Raw genomic sequence first — 25,681 nt, forward strand, 5'->3', positions numbered from 1 at the left:
TCCAGGTACCATAATCCAACGACTTTGCACCTCCGACTGCTCATGCAAAAGAAGGCAATCAAAAGATTTTTATATTTCTTAAAACTTCTTGCGTTTGAGCGCTCTAACTTTTTATGGTATGGTATGGTAAAATGAAATTATGCAACAGAGTGACGATAAACAGTACGATATTAAAAAAATGAATGAAATCCAACTTGTGACTAAGTTTTAGACTTTAGAGAGTCGGCGAAGACATCAAAGTATACGCGTTATCTGTGCTTTTGAAGAGACCGCTTCAGTTACATTGCTTTCAGGATACGTTGTAATGAACAGATTCATAAATTGTAGCCAAGTCAATTTCAACACTATTAATTAACTTTCTTTACACTGACAATCAATTAACAGAGATTCCACTTTCTCAAGGACCCTATGAACTGGTTTCCTGACCCCTATCGGTCATGAGAGACAAAGAATGAGTCTGTTTTTACTCTTATTCGGAAAGAGGAGAGTTGAAAACCCGTGGCAATATTTCTGAAGATTTGCAGGATATTTGACATATTCGTATTGAAATCATGCTACCTTTATGATTATGGAATCAGGTAAATGTTTTGATATACGTCAGTGTTCTGTCTCTCTGATTTAAGGTCTTTTTCCCCATCTTACTATATTTTCCAACTATGTCTTCCTCGGTCTACCAATGCTCCTTCTTTCGCCAGGATATTCTTTGTATATTTTGCTTGCTAAGGATCTGTCCTCACTCCTTTCATTGTAACCATAACAAGACGTGGAAGGAGTGAGGACAGATTTTCAAAGCCGGATGTGGAATACTTTGAAATAGTCTCATAGCAAGCTTATGGGGAGTAATATTTACAAATTTGTTTGATTCATATATGCAGACAAGAGCATGGAACACAATGAAATAGAACTTTCCTTGTTCTAAAAAGTTGGATTTAATAACAGTCTGGTTCTCAGCCATCGACTTATTAGTCAACTAATAGCAGAGGTCACATTCCAGACTCATCTTGAAGTTGGGCGGAGGTAGAAAACTTTAGACCGCCCAACTTCAAGATAAGCCTAGAATGTGACCTGTGCCATTGGTTGAATAGCAATTATCCTCCTCCCTACCTATGCCAGCAATGTTTACGTCGCCTGTCAGACATTATGGAACGCAGTATAGGTAGACGGTTAAAAATAAGTGACCAGTAGATATAGATACGAGAGTACGTAAATATTCATATAACTAAATGGATGTAGAAATCGATAAATTGATAGATAAAACAGGATTTAAATCAACACGTTTTTAGGCCTAAACAAATCGATAGAAAATAAAAATGATATAACAATTCTGTAAATAGGTAATTGGGCATATATATGTATATATAGAGGGTGTTAAAAAAAGTTTCCAATATTTTAGGAGGTGGTGGTATGCATCAAAACAAGAAAATAACATCTAATAAACATGAGTCCTACAACACATACTTTCTGATATCTGAATACTTGTTCGTAAGAGGTGCTCAATGTGACGTCCATTCATGGCAATGCATTCCTCTGCCCTTCGGCATAAGGAATCATACACTCTTTGAAATTGACCTGGTTGTTCTTATAATGAAAAGTCTAGGGGATTTATGTTTGGGGAACGAACACGCCAAGGTACGGGGCAGCAGTCCTGAAATGTCAGCGTCAGGTGTTCACGCTCATATCGGAGAAAATGTGTTGGTGTGCCATCGTTCATGAACTACATCTTTAGTCTTTACTGACATGGCACATACACCAGCAAGGTAGACAATACGTTAATAAGGAACTCCTGACAACGAGCCCCAGTTAATCTCTGTGATAGCACGTATGCCCTTAATCTGTCGAAAAGAACGCCTGCCCATACGTTGATTGAGAATCGGTGCTGATGCCTTATTTCTTCAACTCCATGGGGATTTTCATCAGCCCACACATGCTGATTACGAAAATTCATTACACAATCTCTGCTGAACCCTGCTCATATCAGCAACTAAACTTTTGTTTTCAGTATTCCTTGAGACGTATGAGTATTCCATCAACTACAGTATGATTATCTGGTAATCTGCTGTATTGTAGGGCAGAAAAATGCATTGTCATAAACGGACGTCACATTGAGCACCTATGAACAAGTGTTCAGATCTCAGAAAGTATGTGTTGTAGGACCCATATTTATTAGACATTATTTTCTTGTTTTGATGCATACTATCACCTCCTAAAATATTGGATACTTTTTTTTTAACACTTTGTGTAGTTTAAATATACGTATAGCTATATAAATGTATATGTAGATAATTATACGGGAGTAAATAAGTTTGCAGATGAAAAATAAACAAATACATAACTGATTAAAACATGAATATATGTTAGTAACGTGATAGGTAAATCGACAATAAAAGTGGAAGTAATCCCGTAAATAAATAGAGAAATAAATAAGTAAGAAGGCCTAAGCAAACAAATAAATAAGTAAATAAATAAATAAATAAATAAATAAATAAATAAATAAATAAATAAATAAATAAATAAATCACTTCGCCGCGTGTATCTCGCCACTGAAGATGTCTGCCGTAGCTGTAGACGAAATGTCTGGACCAACATCGCCACTAGACCACGATCTCTCAGTCCGAAGAATCCTTTCTCTAAATAAATAAATAAATAGGCAGATAACAAACAATAAATAAATGTTTAATTATTAAATATGAAAATGAGTAAATTGTCATTCTACAAAATGCCCATCTCTTAGAGAAGTCCAAATTGGCGTCCACTTGAGTATTTCCTATTGCATCTTAGTTGCATCCTGTTATGATAAATCCAGGTTGGCCTATACGCTGCCTGTTATCGAACGTATTTGAAATATTTTCTTATGTTTTATCTTCTTTGTTTTTCTGTTGGTGCCAGTGCCGGCAGTTGCCTAGGGCGGCAATTTCTAGGGGGGGGGGCGGCATTTTCTCTCTCTCTTCCTTTTTCCTTTCCCCCTTTTTTCATTTCCATTTTACAGTGAAATTTGTTTTAAAACACGTTTGGTAAATCTTTTCTGAAGTCTGTTCTTGAACAACTTGTGGAAGTCGGATATTATTTTGTTATCGCATTTTCGTGGTCGCGGCGAGAGTAAAAGGAAAGTATGCACCTGCATAAGTATATTGTAATGTCGTTATCACATTATCATACAATGAAACTGTTTAAATTTAACTGCTTGTATAAAAAAGAATGCATTGTTGAAAATCAAATTGGATGTGTGTTAATTATTTATCGCTATGAATAGTAACCACAACTCTCAGATTTCCAATATAATATGTCGTCAACAATACTATTTAATCAATTTCCAGCATGTGCACTATATAATTCGATATGTAAGGTTTATTCCGCAAAGAGTTTATTTTTCAATTTACTTTAAAGTAAGAAATGTTCGTAACCATTATACCACCAATAAAACCAATGCTTAAAAATAAACCTCAACCTCTCTCTCACAAATGAATTTTGTTTCAACAATGAATAAGTTTTCATTTATGTTTCTTTACATCGAGTCTGATGTGCTTCGTCAGATCGACTTGATGACATCATGAATGCTTTCTCTGTGAAAAAGTGCGAAGAAAATCTTTATAATTCAGAAGTAAGAAGCAAGTACTTTGATTCCAGTAATATATTGTTTTCTGAATTGTAACATTTCATTTAAAACTAATTTAAAGTAATCATGACCTGAATTATAACTGCTCATAAACTCTTTGTGGGAGTTGGGGGGCGGAAAATATTAGCACTCCTAGGGGCGACACCATACCTTAATCCGGTTCAGGTTGGTGCACTCGGTACGGCACATTTGCGCCCCAGGGTCAATCGGGAGGCCTAGGAATGGCATGGTTGCGCCCCGAAGAAATCAGGTAGTAGAATGGTCATGGCGTAGTTGCGCCCCGAAGAAATCAGGTAGCAGAATGGACATGGCTTAGTTGCGCCCCGATGGACATAGTACACAAAATAAATAAATTACTTAAAAATATTATAATGGTAGCTGCATTGAAATCAGGTAGGCCTAGCATGTGATTAATTTTGCTATTTAAAATAACACATTTTTTTTATCGATCACACAATAAATGAACTGCATTTTTTGTTTGTACACCGATATCTTAATCCCACGGTACAGGGTTTCGAAAATTGAAACTTGGAACCATTGTAAATTGTTAACTCTTTACCATTTTCACTAAAATTAACATTCATTTTAAATTAACCTCACTATACGCCACAGACGGTGTGAAAATCACTAATAAAATGTCAAGACTGCTAAGGCCCCATATCCCAACTGCTCACTCATTTGAATATGTCAGTTAGCAAAGTACTGCCAACTTCATTTTTACGGTAGGCTATCGATAATCACTGCATGAACAGTAGAAAAAACAGTTAATAAAGTACTGCCAACTTCATGGTGTTCATTTTAATAAATATTAAATCGAATAAGAAATCAATAAGGTTCGTTGATTACGAGGCTCGAGTTTCCGTAGTGTCTTTTTCTCTACCTATTTCATCGGGGCGCAACTATGCCATGCCCCTTTTCTCTACCTGATGGGAAAGGGGCGCAACTATACCCCAAAACAGGGACCTTTTTAATTGCTGCATCTTACCTGACCGTGGGGCGCAACTATACCGTGCGCGGTGCACTGCTACACTTCTCAGTGTGAAATGAATTTCTGCAGTGAATAAATGTAAATGAACGAATGAATAGATACAGTACATGGTTAAGCAGTTAGATGAGGAAACACATAGACAAGAGACTAACAAAATAAACCAGTGAATAAACAAATAGTAGCACTAAGTGAACATTTCGTTGGTTGGAAGCGGATTACCGTTCACACAAACATTTGATCCTTGTCGTCACGAGACCCAGCCGCCTCTGGCTTGATTACAGTCTGTCGAATTCGCGGGAATCTAGACTCTTGTGTGCCGAGCCGCCAAGCGTGTTTGTGGTTTTCATTTCCTGTCCATCGAGGAAGTTGGAATATCATTCAACGAGTTAAGTAAACCTGTTCATTGGAATCCTTCACAAATTACATCCTTCTGCTCGTAAACCCTCGTGTGTTCTTGATTGAGGGGACCTGTAACCAATGACGAGCGTCAGTAGTGTTTAAAGACCACCAGCTGTTGGAAGGACGGTATGCCTGCCTGAAATCCTTTGAGCGCTTGGGTTCCACCACGATTGTAAAAGCTCGTGACTTGAGGACAAGGCGATAACATAGCAATAGTGGAAATAGTTTGGAACGTAATTCCTTTGCGAGAGAGGGAGAGGACTAACTGAAGGACAAAGAAAGAAATATAAGGAGATGGAATTAGAGCATGGGGGAAATAAACAGAATTTGAACAAGAAAAAAGAATTGAAGACTGAAGGAAGGAACAAGGAAGAAATAAAGAAGAAAATGCAATAGATGAAAATGTTAGAAAGAAATGTTTAAAAATAGAAGAAAATGAATGTAGGCCTATATATAACAAATATAATAAGAAAATGAATGCATAAATACATTAATTATTAAGAACATACAGTTAGAAAAATAAAGGAAAACGAAGAAGGGGGAAAGGGGAACAAAAGCCAAAGATATAGAAAAATAACAATGAAGGAAGAAAGTAAAAAAAAAAGAAATAAAGGTAAAAAGGCAATGAAAAGAATGTGAAAGACAGAAAATGGGGGAGATAAAGAGACAGGAGAGTCTCTGTGTGTCCATTATTTATAAGTTGTACTGCTTCAGTTTGTGGTTTTGCGCCATACTGACCACATCCGGAGAATATTGAAAGAAGAAATGAAATTTCTATCTCACCGAAAGAGAATAGGTATGCTACCCTTCTTTCTGTTCTAATCTTGAAAAAAGCATTGAGCCATGTTCACAACATTTCCAGCGAGTACTTCGATTTGTGATTGATAAAAGCTAATCGTTGGTGTATGAAAGGAGGAGAATGGTTGGAAAGTAGGAGGGAGATGGGAGGGTACGTAGATAGGTATGTAGATAAGGAAATGGGTGAGTAGGTAGAAGGTGGGGAGATGGGTAAATAGGAGGTGGGTAGGGAGGTGGATGAGTGGCATCGTATGTAGGTAGGGAGATGGGCAAGTAGGTGGATAGATAGGGAGAGGTTGGGAGGATAGGACTGTAGGTAAGGACTAAAGAGATAGAAGAGATAGAAGAGGTGGTAGGTAAGAACATAAATGGAAAGGGAGGACGGAAGGCACGGAGGTAAGTAGATAGGGAGGAGGGGTAGTTAAAGAAGTAAATAGATTGGAGATGAGTATGTTGAAGGTAAGTAAATGGGGATGACGATAGGTAAAGATAGGGAGGGTGTTAGGTATGGAGGTAAATAGATAGGCAAGGAGGTAGGTACGGCGGTAAATGGAAATGGGGAGAACGATAGGTATGGAGGTAAATAGGTAGGGAGGGCATTAGGTATGGAGTAAATATATAGAGAGGGCTATAGGTAAGGAGATATTTATAGAGATGATAGTAGGCCTAAGTATTGAGGTAAATACATAGGGAGAGCAGTACTGTTCTCCAACCAGGAGATCAACCGTGAAAGGAATGTGCTTATTATTGCGACGTGCATTGGGGCGAAGTATATATATAATATTATCGTTATAACGTCTGTTTAAGAAACATGCGCTCCCCTGCATTTTTATTTCCTGTATGGAGATATTAAAAGACCAGGAGATTAACAGAGATCTAATTTTGTAACTAGGGTAGTATAAACATGTGTGTATCAATGTTATTGTTTGTGCTGTGACAGCGAGCCCATAGAGATATGAGTGCCTACGTGTGTGACCTTATGACATCTTATGACAACAACATTCATTCACAGCATTACTCCCTTTCGTCTCATCCGGCAGAGACTTTCTCGTGGTTGGAGCACAGTAGGTATAGAGTAAATAAAAAGGGAGAATGATAGGTATGGAGGTAAATAGATAGGGATGGCGGGATGTGTGGAACTAAATAGTTAAGGAGGCGGTAGATGTGGAGGTAAATAGATAGGCATAACAGTAGCTGGGGAAATGGGGCTGTAGGTTGGGAGGTAAATGGAATGGAGATACATAGTGAAGGTGTTAGGGAGATATATAGATAGGGTTTAGAGAGGTTGAGGTGGAGAAAAAGGTGAATAGAGTTGCGGAGAGGGAGAAAGTGAGAAAAGAGGAAAGAAAATATTAAATAATGCAGAAAGAAAGATTGAGAGGAAAAAGAGAGACGTTTAGAAGGAGAACTGTAAGAACGGAAGGAAAGAAATGTTAAAAAAATAATAGGGAGAAGAAATGTTAAAAAATGCGAAAGATGAAAGTCAGATTAAAAAGATTGTCACTTGCAGGGAGTCCCCCCCTCGTGGAAAGTTATCTCCCCCCGTCATAAATTCATATTAATATCCCTGCAAGGGATAACTACTATCCCCCTCACAGAATATAATTATTTTAATACGAGTATATGTACTTTATAAAGTATAACGTAAGCAAAGAAAATAATATTGATGTATTATCATTACCGGCAAGCTGACAACAGCCAATAATATAGGAATTACGCATCTTATCTTAAGCCTGCTCATGGATATAATTATTATTATGATCAAGATGCAAGACAAGCAACTCAGTGCGACCAAGCGTTGAGCCGTACCGAATGAGGATAATAATAATTTTATGTATGGTATTCTCTAATCTAGGATTCTATCCTCCCTCATCAGAAATCTTAATTCGCACCATGGTCACTTGTGATGTGGATTTTGTACTATTGTGTCTGCTGCACACATATGCTCCGCCAATAATAAGTTTCATGTATACCCTTTTCACATGCTATTTTCTCAAAATTTACAATTCATTTTAATATATCAATATGCCTGGTAAATTATTAATAAGTATTTAATGAATTTCAATCTTAAGGCATATAAACTTGCAAATGTTTATTTGTTATTTAATCACAATATATGAACGTTTTCGCCGTTTAGGGCATCTTCAGATATAACAATACATATTATCTGGACCTATAATAACATATTATGCAAATAACAAGGAAAATAGAGAACAATATATGTGGTACATGAAATTCATGAGCTTTATGTAGATATAACATGAAACAGGATGAATATTAAGATAATCTTTGAATTTGAACTTAGACTGGACGAATATTTTATTTATACATATAGCTCATGTTACAATTAATATACAATGTTTAAAATTTGTCAATGATGTTAATTTTAAAATTTACAATGATGATAATAAAATATTTCAAGTAGTCATGGCTGAAAGTTGTCATAAGTTGCAAGGTAGTATGCGTAGTTAATGTTCTTGTGTTTTATAATTATTTCGCTTAGAGAGGCCGTTGACAATTTGAATGTTGTTTGACGTTGATGACTACTTTACAATTGATATACGGTGATTAAATTAGTCAATGTTAAAATTTAAATTTTATAATGAAGGTGATAAAATATTTAGAGTAATCATGGCTGGGAATTGTCGTAAGTTCAAGATAGTTTTCGTAGTTGATGTTGTGTTTTTGAACTTAAGACAATTCCCAGCCATGATTACTCTAAATATTTTATCACCTTCATTATAAAATTTAAATTTTAACATTGACTAATTTAATCACCGTATATCAATTATAAAGTAGTCATCAACGTCAAACAACATTCAAATTGCCAACGGCCTCTCTAAGCGAAATAATTATAAAACACAAGAACATTAACTACAACTTTCAGCCATGACTACTTGAAATATTTTATTATCATCATTGTAAATTTTAAAATTAACATCATTGACAAATTTTAAACATTGTATATTAATTGTAACATGAGCTATATGTATAAATAAAATATTCGTCCAGTCTAAGTTCAAATTCAAAGATTATCTTAATATTCATCCTGTTTCATGTTATATCTACATAAAGCTCATGAATTTCATGTACCACATATATTGTTCTCTATTTTCCTTGTTATTTGCATAATATGTTATTATAGGTCCAGATAATATGTATTGTTATATCTGAAGATGCCCTAAACGGCGAAAACGTTCATATATTGTGATTAAATAGCAAATAAACATTTGCAAGTTTATATGCCTTAAGATTGAAATTCATTAAATACTTATTAATTATTTTCTCAAAAGTTTGGTTTGCGACATTTGACCACATTCAGCGAGTACTTAAATGAGAAAGGCAGTGTATAAGAAGTCCAATCTTTATGACGAATAGTATTAGTTATCAAGAAGAGGTCATTAGCCTACTCTGTCGCTTAATACGATCTGCAGTTGTTTAATAAATTGCTACAAAATTCCTCAACTTGACAGTCGGAACAGAATCACAAATCTCCCATTTTATTATTCTGCCCATATTCGTGTCGTTACGAGTCATTGACATGTGTTGAAAGAAGAAAAATTCTGTCTCTGAAGCAAAATCCGAACAGCTGAGCGATGCTTTTGTGAGCTGATAGCCTCGTCGCGTCTTCGTGTGTGGCGGTGACCCCGTTTGTCTTGTCATTATCTCGTTAGTCACATGTCAGTGTTACGAGCAGCGCGCACCTCTTTAAGCCAACCTTTGACCGATTTTATTGTCTCCCTACGGAAGGTTGGCTGATCTTGGAATGAGGACTCTATATGATAGTGCTGAAACCGGAGGTATAAAATTGTTCATAAATCTGTAATAGGATTAATATACAATAATTTAATTTAAACACAACATTTAATGAATGGGAGACATCAATTTTATATTATATAATGCCATAATTTGCGTAGTATAAACTACGTTAATTAAAACGTTCTCGTATACTTCAAGAGGTTGATGACGTACAACAGTTTTTACCATCCAAAATCGAAACAACCTAACGAATGTAATATCGTGCGCTTACAAGGAAAAGGTATTAAGTCCAAAAATGCGAAAAATGAGTTATTAATGGTAGTAAATACAACAAATTGCGCTTTGTCTACTGAGAAAACGAATTAAGTCTTAACTCTTATAGTTCCTTAGTAATGAAATCTTAATAAATTAGTAAGTCCATTACAAACAAAATGTTGACAGGAAAAGAGTATTAAGTGCACTTAATACCTTTTGTCTGTACACCTCAATATCACTTTCAGAATATCTGTACAGGGAAAAATATTTTAGCTCATAACCTGATCAGGTACACAGTGATCTATGCTAGTGATTAACATTGATTTCATAAGTTTTTCTCATAAATATGAACAATTATATGACAAGAGGAAGGAAATTATTGCAAAACAATACTGAAGTGATTGCTAGTAAGTGACTTTTCTTAAAACATAATGATAGCCAAAACAAATAAATACTGTAATTACTTTTACATTTTGAGGTGAAGTTGTTATTTTGATGCTATAACTAATCACTTTTTAATCTTGTTTTGGGATCCAGTAGGTTCATATTAAAACTATTTAAATAACATATTATAACATCAAAAATAATATCAAAACAGTAAATTCTAAACGTAGACCACCTAAAGACAACAAGGTTGTAAGTATTAAAAATTTTACTGTGGATATTTCATTTCTTATTAAAAATATTTGATTAATAAATTAAATTTGATATGATTTGACAGTGTGATATCTAGATGATTTAATTTATTATAACAACAATTATTATTCAGGATGCGATAAATAAAATGATAATTTGCCAGCAGGAACTTCATCAGTCATAAGTGAACGAAGTGTGTTAGAGAAAATTGATAATTCCTTCGGAAGTGATTTTTCAGATTTAGTATCTCATTACCATCCTAACTCTGAGTATTCAGAACACAATGAAAAATATGCGGCACCTGGGGAGCCAACTCAAGAAAGTGGAAGTAGATGGAGAAAAAGGAATCGAAGCAAATTGAAACGCAATGTGAAAAAAATTAACGTAGGGATGGCTTTACATATAAAATAAAAAAATCACAAGCTGCTAAAATTCGTAAAACCTCTCAATTATAACTTTTTTGGATTTAAGTGCACTGAAAACATATCTGAAGAGTGGCGAAAGGAGATCATATACTTTGTCTTTTCGGTGTTTACTTCCAAACCTATCGCTTTACTTGCTTCAAGTAAAATTCCCGTGTTTTCCCTGACTTTAGAATTTAGAGACCGAGTCTGCAGTCATCCTAAGGTAGTTCTTTGCCAACTGAGCTACCAAGGCGTCTTTTTAAGCATGGTCTACTAACGACTGGTCCTATACGTTCGTACAACCTTGAGAGCAGAAATTAATATTGTCTATTGCTCTCTGGATAATGGCAAACCTACATGAAATGGGCTGTCAAAACAAGTCCTAAGAATTCTGTGATACTTTTTTTAAAATCAGGTTATTTAACAACGCTCTATCAATAGGTTATTTAGCATTGATGGTATTTGTGACAGAGAAATGATATTTGGCGAGGGGAGGCAGAACATTCGCCATATGATTACCTGCACTTGTCTTGCATTTGGGGGAAAGCTTGGAAGAAAAACCCAAGCGGGAATCGAACCCACGTCCGAGCGCAACTCCAGATTCAGCAGGTAGGCCTACACGCTGTACCACCTAGTACAAAGAATACTATATTTCATTCCTTAATGTGTGACAGGTGAAGTAAACTGGAATGAAGTTGCTTGATTCGAAGTAAGCGCAGGTATAGGTATGTTAGTATACAAAATACTAGTTACGCACGCTCTGCCTTTTGCTATAATAAATCGAAGCCGGGACGCAGTCATAGTGAGTAGTCTTATCGATCACTGCTCTTACTAGTCGTATTATTTAAATAACTACATCTTTGTGGCTGATTGAAGGTTCATTGCAGAGGTAAAATATCTTAGATAAGACACTCAAGCGTGTAATATTGCAGGGCATAGTTGAGGATATTTGAACTAATATTTTCACTGTTGATATAAACAACATTACATATACATTGTGTAAAATAAACCTAAAAGTGAGAAAAAAAAAACAGTGCACTGAAAGACACTGCAATTTTATCAAAAGGCACGAAAGTGTGTTGAACGTAATCCAAAAGAACCGTACCATCAAAATCTGAAAATTATAAGGATATTAACTCGACGTTTAGCGTGGATTTGTGTAGCCTACCATGTGCTCAGTGCCAACATCTCAATTAATAAATTAAATAATCTACATTTTAGGGGATTTCTAGAGAAATACATAGAAAATTAGTGGGTTTTCAGTAATGAGTGACATATGCAATATCCCAATGAAATATGAAAAAATATCAGACAATAGGAATTCTTGTACTAAATCATGCACCAATAACGTCATGTGTTATTGAAAGAATTTCTTGCAATATAAAATCATTTCAAGTGACATCCGCATAAATTATATTCAAGTTCCGTTACATACGAATGCACGTTATTATTCACTGCAAAGATCACGACGAAAATGAACATCACGGCTCAAGCATGTGTTTACTAGTAGGCCTATAGCTTCTAAATGTCGGGAGTTGACCGTACTCCACGAACAAGAAGCGAAGACCTGTTTGTTTATATCCTTATCTGTTGCATCACCTGTGTTCGGCGTTCTATATACCCAATGTGTCATTAACTTCAGTCTTTAGGTAGCTGGAAAACGAAGCCTAATTATTAATATTCAACTAATGGCAGAGGTTTCATTCCACACTTGACTTGAAGTTGAGTGGGGGTAGAACGCTTCAGACCGCCCAGCTTCAAGTCAAGCGTGGAATGAGATGTTTGCCATTGGTTGAATAGCAATTATACTTCTCTCCTCCTCTGCCGGCAAAGTTTACTTCTCCTGTAAGACATTATGGAACGAAGTTATAATACAAAGCAGCTGGTTTTGACTATTTAATATTTTACGCAACTGATTAATTGTACGGTTTTTTTAAATTCCTTTGTACGTTATGCTTTTTCCGCTGGTTCATTTGTTGTAAAATTTGCGTGAATGTTGTTTAATTAAGTTAATAAGTTGTCGTGGGACTTGTTATTTTAATTTTTTAGCGTTTTCTTTAGTACTCATTTTCAGTTTTATTTCCACCAGAACTTAAGCACTTATTTCCAACAAATGTGTATAATATGCATACATTTGTCATTTTTTTTCTAGCTACTGGCGGGTACTTGACTGTTCGTCATTCACCCGTGTGTAGACCAATTTACCCACAGAGTCGTTTCACGGGGTGCGCCATAGGAGGTTGGTTTACGTTACATCTGCGATGAGATGATGGAGATTTGTTGGGATGTCAGAAGGAAACCGGAGCATCCGGAGAAAACCCCTGTTACTTGAACGACGGGCTTGCCGAAGACAAACTTTACATTCGGGATATGCCGGGGATCGAACCCTGGTCCACAAGATTATAAGTTCAGCTCTCTAGCCTCTAGACCACTGCGGCGGCTTACTGGGCTAATACTGTTCTGTATTTTTAATTTTTGTTTACTATGTAACTTACACTATTTAAAGCGAGGTTTCAACCTAATGATTTTTGTAAAGTATCCTTGGAATAAATACTTTTGCAAACTACAACATAAGTCCGCATTTTGCTAACGTCCATGATCACCCGATATAAATAGCTACTGCCGATTTGTGGCTATGGATTTAAACAACAAGAATAATTGTTATTTGTTATCTTTTAAGTTATTTAAATAAACAACACACACGCTTTTCGATATAGTACCAATCATAAGCACACTCTTCCAAGACATCAACAGGAAACCGGAAGTTAGCGCGGAATGCCACTAAACTTCAGAAGATAAAGAACACCGTGTCGAAACTAATCGATAAAGATATAATACAATCATAGCTTTATATTAACATAATAATTATTGATAAAAGAGTGTAATCAAGAATGAAGAATAATTCTTTCTTCGTCGACTTTTAAATGCTGAATAAGTGAAGCAGTTATTTACCAAGGATATCCGGAATATTTTGCAGAGATTTTTTTGTCATAATTAGGGAGCGGATTTTTATGTGCTAAAAATTTAAATATATTTATTTTTATGTGCTAAAAAGTACGAAAATATTTGCTAAAAATAATTTTTTTTAAATATGACAAAAATACCTTACTTAGCTTGGAAAAAAAAAAATGTTACTAGGTACTCACCAACCACACTTGAGTGCTAGTAGTTGGCCGAGAATTGCAGTGAACAACAAAGGTCATCTCCAAATTCTCCATCACAAATGCATGCCAATTATCTCTGAACAACGACTTATACTGTGAAAACGATCACAGGACGTCAGACATGCATATTTAAACAGAGGAATGTCACAAACACAAACACCGTCAATTTCACCTACAGGCACACCCTCCAATACTTGAGCAACACATTTTTTTATATCCACTGTTTTTCCCAAAAACATTCTGGAATTTGTCCCTTAGTACTTTGTACTCCTGAACCTGGTAGCGAGTCTAGTTTATTTTCACGGAACGCACCTCCCTGTTTCAGACAACAGGTTTTTGGATGTTTCGAGTTTTTTTGTGGTGTCACACAAAAAGCTTAGATTTTCTAATAGGAAAGCCAAATCGTTTTTTAAACAACCATCTTTCAGTATATCTTGAAGGATATCAATTGACAAATCCCGATAACAAGGAATCACAACAAGATATATTGCCTTACTTGATGGACATGAGCGAGAGGCGAGAGATTTGTTTAAATTACATAATGTTCATACCCGAGCTCATATCTGTTGTGTTTCACAAACAAAGCGTGGAATGAAATCATCTTTAGCTACAATAAACATTCCTAATTATGTGTCCATGTTAATTTATTCTCTAATAATAACACTGATACGCCTAACAGTTGTCAGAACTTGAGGCAATACTATTACAAAAATGGACCACGGATACACCACACAGCGCTTAGAAACACGAAGCAACCAAGAATTCTTAAAACTATAACGTAGCCTACTTCTGAGTGACATAATTGATTTTGTTTTAAAATCTTTAAAAATTCTTGTAAAAAAAATTATTTAAGTAAAAAAAAAACTCAGAGATTTATGTGTTTATAATAGATTTCCTGAAAATATGTATTTACATAATTTTTTGTGAAAATATGTGTTTTTATGTGAAATAAAATTCGGGTTTTAAACTTGAAACGTCATGTTCGGAATTTTTAACTTTGTTAATTGTGTTTTATCACACGCAAAAAGAATATTTAATTACATAGGAATCCGCTCCTTAGTCATAATGAATAGACCTGAGTTGGAGAAATGGCTGTTAATGATAAATATGCAACGAGCCTATAATGGTAGTAATTAAGACGCGATTATGTTTATGAAACGAGCGCAAGCGAGTTTCATAATTTTCATACGAGTGTCTTAATTACCATTAAGGCTGATTCACAATAAACCGGGAACGGAAACGACAACGAGAACGAGAACGGAAATAATGTTAAAATAAATGTATTTCAATGTAAGCATTCACAATAGTTAATCATGAATGCTCACATTTAAATACATTTATTTTAACAATATTTCCGTTCTCGTTCCTGTTGTTTCCGTTCCCGGTTTATTGTGAACCAGCCTTTATAGGCAAGTTTCATACGACTTTTTATACTCGACCGTATTTCTAACTTGAAAATATTCATAAGTATTCATATTATTCTTATCTGAGTGGGGAGCGGAAGTGACCTTGTCCAATCTCGTAAATTGTGAGATGTGCGAAAGTATTGATTTTTTTCCGAGGAACAAATATCATTGACCTTGATATAATCTAGAGAGTAAAATGAACATAATCTTGATATAATCTGGAAATTGATTTAGACGTTGAAAAACGAGATGACAAATTGGATTTATTTGAATATTATTTACAATTAACGCTAATAATTATAGTAACAGAACATAACCTTCTGCGATAGTATTGGATTTCCAGCATCCGTGACGTTTCGCTAGTTGTCTTTCGATATCCGAGAATAATCGATACTTGCGCTTTCATATTGCTTTCTGATTGGTGGAAAAGCTGAACTTTAATGAATAGGTGTACTTTAATGAGGTCCATTAAAGGGCTGCTACCAGGTGTATAATTACTACATTTCGGCATGGTCGAGCATAAAATAAATTGGCGGTCAGATTTGAAGTTTCTAAATATTTTTTTTACATAAAACACCAATATATTTTGTAATTTAAACGGTGTTATTTATACATAAATCTAATTTTTGACAATTTTAGAAGTGTCTGACGTTCAACAGCATATTTTAATATTGTAATAACACGTATTTCTGTTTATCACTTGGTTACATTCTTCCTGAAAGAGTCGGCGATAGCATCTAGGATTTATTATAGTAAGATCTTCATGAAGGTCTAGTTCTAATTACAAGCCATTCAGGATTTAATAAATTTTGGAAGAAGCGGGTTCATTAGCTATTCCAAAAGCAAACAGTTTTCACTCGACTAGCAGGTATTATGACGTAATGGCCGGTGGCCCGGCGGTACTTGAGAGTAAACACTATCGTTAACTCGGACCATATTCGCGTGTGTGGCTCAGCATGCTAAGTGGGGGCACCTAATTAAGACACCCCGCCACACGATAATGCTGCGGGCACATTTCACAGCTTCACGGCTCTTCCACTTTATCTTAAGATTTCGTCACGACATTACTCCCGGAGTTAGGTTATAAAATGTAAACCCATCCATATAAAACCGGACTCAACGGTGGCGATCGACACGAAACAACCACCCCCTTCTACGAATATTATGTAGGCTTATTGAACTCGTTGCTCCACCACTCTGCTACTACCACTATTACTACTGCTCCACTACCACCACCACTATTCTATTACCAGGACCGGATTTAGGTACAGTCAACTCCGGATATAGTTAACCTCTGCGGACTTGCATATTTTGTTCAGTATATCCGAGGTTCATTAAATCCGAAGTGTCTCTCCCCTAACCTTAAATGACAGGAATGAATGAATTGTGAACTATGAAATAAAATAATATATAGTAATTAAAATATTTAATTTTTGTGGAATCAATTACACTGTATACTGATACTCACAGTTTATTTACTTAAACTATGCTGTCGACCCACGTCCACTTGCGAAAGATCATATTCAATGTCACTTATAATATTCGTCTTATCTACCAAAGAAAACACTTTACTCTTCGACTTTTTATACACTACATTCACTGTTAGAACACTACAAACAGGCTGATCAGGTAGAAATGGCAAACGCTATTATGGTGTGACTGCGTACTCAGCTTTGGAATTTCCCGGGTCCCTTAATGGAAACTGGGAGGGGGTTGATGGAGTTTGAAAGACATCGGAATTCTACCTTCATTTATGCTCTGGACATAATGTCCGTCCCCTTTTTAATAAAAGAAGGCAATTCCAATTTCATTTTCCGTTGTTTCGATGCTATCCGTCATAATGGAAATGTTTTTGAGAACAAAAGGCAACCCTTTGACGGTGGAAGATTAGAAATAACAGTAGAGTAGTGTGCCTGAGAACAGAATGGCAACCCTTCAACGGTGGAGTGAGGAAAGGTCGTCACGCATTGCCTGCATTTGCAGCTCATTGTCAAGGAATCACTAACCGTACCTTTGTCCTTTGACTAAAGGAGTAAGAAACTTAGAATGTTGTTCTCAACACATTCTTTCAATTTTATGCAAGGAGGTCTGACTTCAAATAAGAATTTTGTCAGGATACAACTTTTGTAACTTCAATTTTTAAGGTTCACTATAACCGAAGCGAGGGTTCACTATAAACGGAAATATTAATGTATTTTTTAATGTATGCGGTTTGAGACCAACGATTTATGTTCACTATAGCCGAATGTTCACTATATCCAGAGTTGACTTTATAATGTCGCCCATAGGCAAGGATAAAATGTGCCGCTCCTCAACTCCCACAAACAGTAAATGAGCAGCTATTATACAGGCCATGTTTAGTTTAAATTAAATTTAAATGAAATGTTACAATTCAGAAAACAATAAATTACTGGAATGAGAATACATGAATCTTACTTTTGAATTATAAAGATTTCCTTCGCACTTTCTTCACAGAGAAAACATTGATGATGTCATCAAAGTTGATCTGACGAACCACTTTAGACTTGTTGCAAAGAAACATATTCAAACTTATTCATTGTTGAAACAAAATTTATTTGTGAAAGGGAGGCTGTGGTTTATTTTTAAGCTTTGGTTTTGTTGGTGGTATAATTATTAGGAGTGTTTCTTACATCAATAGGAAGTAGGCCTATAAAGTGAATTGCAAAATAAACTCCAACTCTTTGCGGAATAAACCTTTCATATCGAAAGTGGAAAGTTCACATGCTAGAAAGTGATTAAATAGTATTGTTGGCGATATAATTAGAAATGTAACTGAGAGTTGTGGTTACTGTACATAGCTATAAATAATAAACACAGATCCAATTTGATTTTCAATAATGCATTCTTGCTTATACAGGGACATCATTTTATTTTTACTAACATTTCTTATATTAACCTGGCTATACTTTTGGATCAACGGTTGCTACTCCCTTCCACGACTGGAGTTCGATGGCGTAATATACAAACAAATCACTTTACTAGGTATAGGAGGGAAGAAAAGTAGTTCATCCATTTACGTAAACTAGGCAATATCACGATTTTGAGTTTGATAATTTTCATTAGGTTTTTGTTTAATCAGAATACAGTACACTATTAACAATGAGTGTTTTTACTGTCTACAGCACATTAGCGTACAATATAGAGAATGAAGTTAAATTGATGGGTATTTAAACACATTTTTCAAAATGGTGGCGGTTCATTTCGATACAGGCTTCAGTTCTAATGCGTGTAATTCCAATTACCAGTTTCGTCCTTCGTACTAGTAACTCATGTTGAAATAATTCTGTAGGCCTACCTACTCTGTAAAAGAGTACCTTACGTACTGTAAATTCAATCTTCACTTCTGCTCGATCCGAAAAGATAAAATTACTCAGACATGCTATCTACTGTCCGTCCAAATGGTTATGTCGCAGGATCGAAGAAAGGAGGGAAATCACGTCACAATTAATTACTTAACGAGGCCCTTTTATTTAAGTTATTTTAAACAGTTGTATGGATATAATATTACGTAGATGTCCAATTCCTAACAGAAATTAATGTTCTCAGAATAGAGCTAAGACAGCCCAGCCACTAGCCTTTACAGAGAGGCGAATAGAAGCAGGTGGAGGAAACCGGAATGCGACGTAGGCAAGTGGACGACATTACCTGTACGAAAATGATGCAATATTGAAAGCTCTTTCGTCATTGGAAAACGCGAACATATTTTTGGAACGTACTGTGACGGTAAGGCTACTATGACTGTATATGCGGTCTTGGATCTGTGTGGAGGACGCTTGAACTTCATTAGTAGAAGGGGTGGGAGTGAAGTACATTCAAAAACTCAGGTACAATAAAAATTGAAGTAAAAATAAAATGATGTCCCTGTACAAGCAGTACAACGTGTGTAATAACGTGATACCGGTATTACAATATAATATTATTCAAGCAGCTGCACACTTTCCTTGCATTCTCGCCGCAACCGCGACAATGCGATGACAAACAATATCTGGCTTTCACAAGATGTTCAAGAACAAACAGTAGAAAAGATTTATCAACAAGTGTTTTAAAAACAAATTTCACTGTTAAAAGAAAAAGGGAGAGGGAGTGAGAGAGAATACCGCGCCCTAGAAATTGCCTAGGCCTAAATCCATTTGCATTTTGCATTTTCAAGATTTAAAAAATGCATAAAATTTTGTTTTGCAGAAGCGGGAAAGAAATTTCTACAGTTAAAAATGTCCTTATAGCACGCATGACAATTTAAAAATAACAATAGATCTGCTGATCGACGTCATATCATGATGCTGTTTTCTCCAATGATGTTTACCTAGATGAAGCTATTTTTAATAACTGGAACAACATTTGACCAGATATGACAAATTTTGTTCTTTTTATAAAAGGAAAGCCATATTTGGTCAAATTTCGTTCTTTTTATAGGTTCTACATCCTAAATGATTTAGTTTAAGTCAGTCTTTATTCTATAGTAAATTTAGCTAGCGTCCCAGTACATACATTTTATGTTTCCTCATTCGTATGTGTACAGCTGCTTTGTGCACTGCTGCGTCTTCACTACATCCGCGAGCGGGGAAAGATAAAATGTATGCACTGTTTGTATAATTTTTCAACGATAATGTGAAATGAACAGTAGGTCTACTGTAGTTTAACCGAGACAAAGAAATACACTATATATCATTTTTACATGAATGACTTAAGTATTGCAACTGTGCTGTAGACTGAAATAACAATTTCTATCGCGCAACGGCCTCGATATGGATTTGGCAACTCAACGTCCGTCACTGTACTCCTGAGTGTCGTATGCTCTTTGTAAAAGTTGTCGCATCGTCTGCAGAGGACTTGATTGTCAACTACTGTTCCAGCGCATACACGATCTCTCTCAGATGCGTTCTTCAAATGTTTCATGTCGTGTAATTACGTATTGATTGGTATCACATAGACTGTTATCGAAGTCACAAGTTGCTATTTGAAATATGGGAAGCGTAATAATGTCTCTATTCAAGATAGGACGACATCGTTATTATGTTTATAAATGCTATTCAAAGCATTCCTATTTCCTACGTATTGTAGCATGCAGTGGCGGAATTGAGCGCTTGCTAAATAGTGAATCGGTCCTATGTCTATATTGATGGATAAGAAGTGAAATCTCGTGTCTACTAAAATGATCATTCAGTTTACATTAATAGTTAAATTAGCCCTACATTATTATTATTATTATTATTATTATTATTATAACAAAATTGGACATTTAACTAATATTTTGTCCTCGAGTAGATTGTGTTGCAAAGCAGAAACATGTATAAAAATTTGTCTATTTTGTAAAAAAATAAAATAAAAATAAACAGTTTTTTATTCACCTGCAGATTTACAGATACGAGGTATCACTTCCGAGTCTAGAACGTTTCGTCACAAATGTTTCGTAACAGTGAAGTAGTTTCGTCCCCGATAATTCGTCATGTAGACTGTTTGTCTCAACGTCAATTACGTCACATATCAACTGTTCGTCACAGTAAAGGTTTGGAATATTTCATAAAAAATGGGACATAGTATCAGAGAATGGCTCTTGTAATTTGAATGAACACAAATTTAGAAATAACATTCGTATATACTCGTACTATATACCTAGGCGGAGAGAGAACAGTATTAATAAAAAAAAAATGTTAAGCTTATTTTCTTGTGTGTCACATCGAGAAAAGAACATTAAGAAATTAAGATAGGAAGATATTATCCAATTAAATTTTCATGGAATAATATTGTTAGCCTATTTCTTTTTCTGCACGCATTGTATTTTTCATCTAATTTAATTAGTAATATTAAATTCAGACGTTTGAGATGGGCAGGGCAATGTAGCACGTATGGGTGAATCCAGAAATGCATATAGAATATTAGTTGAAAGACCTGAGGGGGAAAAGACCATTGGGTAGGCCAAGACGTAGATAAGAGGATAATATTAAAGTGGATTTGAGGGAGGTGTGGTATGATGCTAGGAATGGATTAATCTTGCTTAGGATTGGGATCGATGGCGGGCTTATGTGAGGACGGCAATGAACCTCCTGTTCCTTAAAATCCATTTGTAAGTAAGTATATGCTTTTTCTTTGCCATATTTCACCTCCTCCTTTCATACAGACTTACAGTACAATCCAATTCGATGTAGGATCTATAGGATATATTCACCAGCACTTGACAAGGAACAAACACCTATGGTTCGTCCCAGGATTCTGTGGAGTAGAAAGACGAAACAAGACCTCTGCGCAAGTGATATGTGGGAGGGCTAGGACCAGTGACTGCTCTGGGAGGAGGTACTGCTTGAACGAAGCGAGTAATCGTTTGCAGGAGGAGATAATTTCTGTCTGAACTCTATCTTCTACCATGAGCATCTTATCCCTTAGCGGACTCGAGCTGATGCTTCCCGCAATACACTCCGGCACAGATAGACTTCGCCCCCATATGCTTGAAGTTACTCCACAGATTCCTGGGACGAACCATAGTCCTATGAACGGAAGAATTTTTTTTTTATATAGTAACTTACTCTGTAAAACGGGTTTGAAAGTTCCTTCATACATTTCGTCTGAAATATTCAGAATAATCTCTCTTGCTTTCAAAATATAAATGGAACCGATTTCGCTTTGTTGGCAGATAGACAAACTGTGGATAGAAGAGCCCGGGTTCATGCCTAGGTGAGGGCAAGATTTTTCATTTTGACGTACTTTCACAACTGCTCCGAACTTCACGTAACCTGCAGGATTGAATACTATGTATTTACCTAATGTGAAAGTCGATTGACTCTTTTGAGTCTCAGTGGTATGCCCACGGTCGCTTTGCCATAAAAGCTCTTGTTTTACATGTTTTCTGAACATTTGTAAATTTAATTCGACAGTCTTAATGCTCTCCTGTCTGAAACGTAATGAGACTAATATGTTCAAAATGTTACAGACCACCAGAGTTCTATATGTCATCGACACCCACAGCTTGTTTGTGTTTGTTTGCTATTCTTAGACAAAACAACTTTACATGTAACGGTAAATGGATGCCAAACTCTGTATTTTATTATGCTACACCAGTTCTAAAACCAAATCTGGCATTGTAACTATCCCCTTTCATGCAAATTGTTATTGTGACTTGACTGGTTTATTTTGAAACGAATCATTACAGTCTGGAAATATGACTCATTTCGGACGTCAAGCTATTAGTATTTGTCGTTCATTCTTAAACAATGTTAGATTTTCCTTTCGAGGAGGACATGACAGACATGCCGTTTCGTGTCCCATGGAAATAAATGCAATTCTTTATTTAACGTCCTTTCTTACATGCGTAGGCTATTCAAATTCTAATAAGTAATGACGGAGATCGCCGCTGTGATCTTTTTTGGTTATGAATTAAAGATATTTTGTATGGATTCCCCACAAGTAAACGGAGGTGGCTGTATGTTCCTTGTAAACTTTGTTTCAGTCTTGACGGCACTTCCGCATCACGGTAAAATAATGGCCGTTAATTGTAGATATACAGGGTTATGAAATAAGTAAACACACTACAAACATCCATAATTCGCATATTTGGAAAGTTACAAATATGCGATTTAGTCTGAAGACGAGAAAGGATTTTATGTTAAGGGAAGAAGTTGAACTAGCGCTTAGGGAATTGAAGAATGGGAAAGCAACAGGAGTTGATGGAATCCGCATTGAATTAGTGAAATGCTTAGGTGAAGACAAGAACGAAATTCTATCATTATGCAACAAAATACGAGTGTATGAGAAAGGCATATGACCTGAAGACTTTACAGAGACAGTGTTGTTGCCAATACCGAAGAAAAATAATGCCAAGAAATATAACGAGTTCAGGACCATCAGCCTGATATCACACTCAACGAAGGTTCTCCGCGAATATTGAATCGACGATTATATTCTAAGATGGAAGAACAATTGGAATAAGAGCAGTTTGGCTTCAGGAAGGAAAAATGGACTGCTAAGAACAATTGGCGAAAGATACTTAGAGAAGAATAAAGAAGTGTACGAGTATATAGTATTTTTGGACCTAAAAAAGGCTTTTGACAGAAACTGATAGGATCCTAAAGAAAATTGGTGTGGATTGGAAAGAGGGAAGGCTGTTCAATAATCTTCTTATGAAACAACGAGACAAAGTAGGGATATGAGAAGAAATGTCAGAAGGAGTTAAATAGGAAGAGAGTACGTCAAGGATGCTTTTTATCACCTACCCTGTTCAACATCTACTTGGAGGATTTAGTTAAGAACTGCTTTCAGAACATGTGAGGAGTGATAGTAGGAGGAAGAAGAATAAAATGCATAAGATTTGCTGATGATGTCTTTGTTAGCAGAAAAGGAGATGATAATACTAAGGAATATGCTACTGGAGCTAAATGACAGCTCTGAGCAGCATGAGATGAAGATAAATTCAAATAAGACGAAGACCATGGTCATAGGAAGAAAAATAAAGAAGATAAACTTAAGAATTCTAAATTAGACAGCAGAGTAGGTGGACAACTTCAAACACTTCGGGTGTACTATAAGCAGTAACATGAGCTGCTGCTAGGAAGTTAAAAGGAGGATAGCAATGGCTAAGGAAGCTTTTAATAGAAAAAGAAGCATCTTCTGCAGACCTCTGGAGAAAGAACTAAAGACGAGACTAGTGAAGTACTTTGTGTGGAGTGTGGCATTGTATGGGGCAGAAACATTGACATTACGACGAAGTGAAGAGAAGCGACTAGAAGGATTTGAAATGTGAATATGGACAAGAATGGAACATGTGAAGCGAATAATGAAATGAAGCTGTGTTGGAAAGAGTGGGTGAAGAAAGACTGATGCTGAAACTGATCAGAAAGAGCAAAAGGAATTGGTTGGGTCACTGGATGAGAAGAAACTGCCTACTGAAGGATGCAGTGGAAGGAGTGGTGAACGGGAGAAGAGTTAGTGGGAAAAGAAGATAACAGATGATAGATTACATTAAGATATGTGGATCATATGCGGAGAGAAAGAGAAATGCTGACAATAGGAAAGATTGGAGAAAGTTGGGTTTGCATTGAAAGACCTGCCTTTGGGCTGAACATTATAAATGAATAGCACTTTCCAAGATTCACCTCAAGATTTTGTAGCCAGATGGTTGTTGTATCCGTTACAAACTCTGAACAATGTTTTCTCGTGGTTTCTTCTAGTTTAGCCATAATTCGATCCTTCAGTTCCTGGAGATTTGTAAGAAGATTGGTACATAGACAGTGTCTTTCACATTGCCACACAAAAATAAATCGCATGTTATATGTGCGGAGATCTGGGTGTCCAGCGGCGAAGGACAAGAACACTGGCGCCACTGCGTTCTATCCAGCGGTGTGAGCGGACTAATAAATGCTGTTGAACTCATTCTGTTCCGCTGTAGCTATTCCCTCCGTAAATTGTATTACATAAAACATTTTATGGTGCAGTTATCATTTTGTTTCATGAATTATAGCAGTTCCGAACAGTGTATATGTAACATCCGAAACTTTGAGAGATTTTCTGACATGGTGCAAACAAGATATATTTCCGAATATCCCCATTATTCCCGTATGAAACAGAATTTTTCTCTTTTACTAGCGCTTACATAATAAGGGAATCAGGGCATTAACAAAGATAAGAAACACTTTCTTTAGACTTTTAGATTAATCATTCTACCCTGAATCGATTATTTGTAGATTGTAGTTATGCTGTTATTTTTAAAATAGCCTACTTTCAGACTTTCGCGTAAGATACCATTTGAATTGTTTCTTGCATTTTTTTTTATAAAAACTGAATTTTGTCTAAGTTTCTTTGCATTTTTATCACAAAGTAACTTATTAGGTCTGTCATTTTTAAATTTTCCACTGCAATATATCATTCCCGTGGGAATAACAATAGACGATTAAAATGACATAATTCATTCACAGTTATATGCCCGAGGGAAAATTCAGAATTATCCATTCTTCCCTATTTAACCCCATCCTCTTAGTTTCTGCATGTTGCCCTAATGTTGTATATCATATTATATGTTCTTCTGCCCCAAAATTTTCTTCCTTCCTCCATTCCTTCCAGTGCATCCTTCAGTAGGCAGTTTATTTTTAGCCAGTGACCCAGCCAATTTCTTTTTCTCATTTTGATGAGCGTTTTTTCTTCACTTAGCACAGCTTCATTTCTTATTCTGTTGTTTCTTTTCATTTCTTCGTAATGTCCATGTTTTTGTCCCATACAATGCCACGTTCCACACGAAGCACTTCACTAGTATC

General features: G+C 35.8%; 1 protein-coding gene across 1 annotated transcript in view; it reads left to right on the top strand.

Moving 5' to 3' along the window:
- The window catches only part of LOC138709038 (uncharacterized), a 1,004,374-nt gene that overhangs the window by 82,598 nt on the left and 896,095 nt on the right, over positions 1 to 25,681 (top strand). The gene's annotated exons all lie outside the window — the stretch shown is intronic.

This window comes from Periplaneta americana, chromosome 11, assembly GCF_040183065.1.
Source record: "Periplaneta americana isolate PAMFEO1 chromosome 11, P.americana_PAMFEO1_priV1, whole genome shotgun sequence".
NCBI lineage: Eukaryota > Metazoa > Arthropoda > Insecta > Blattodea > Blattidae > Periplaneta > Periplaneta americana.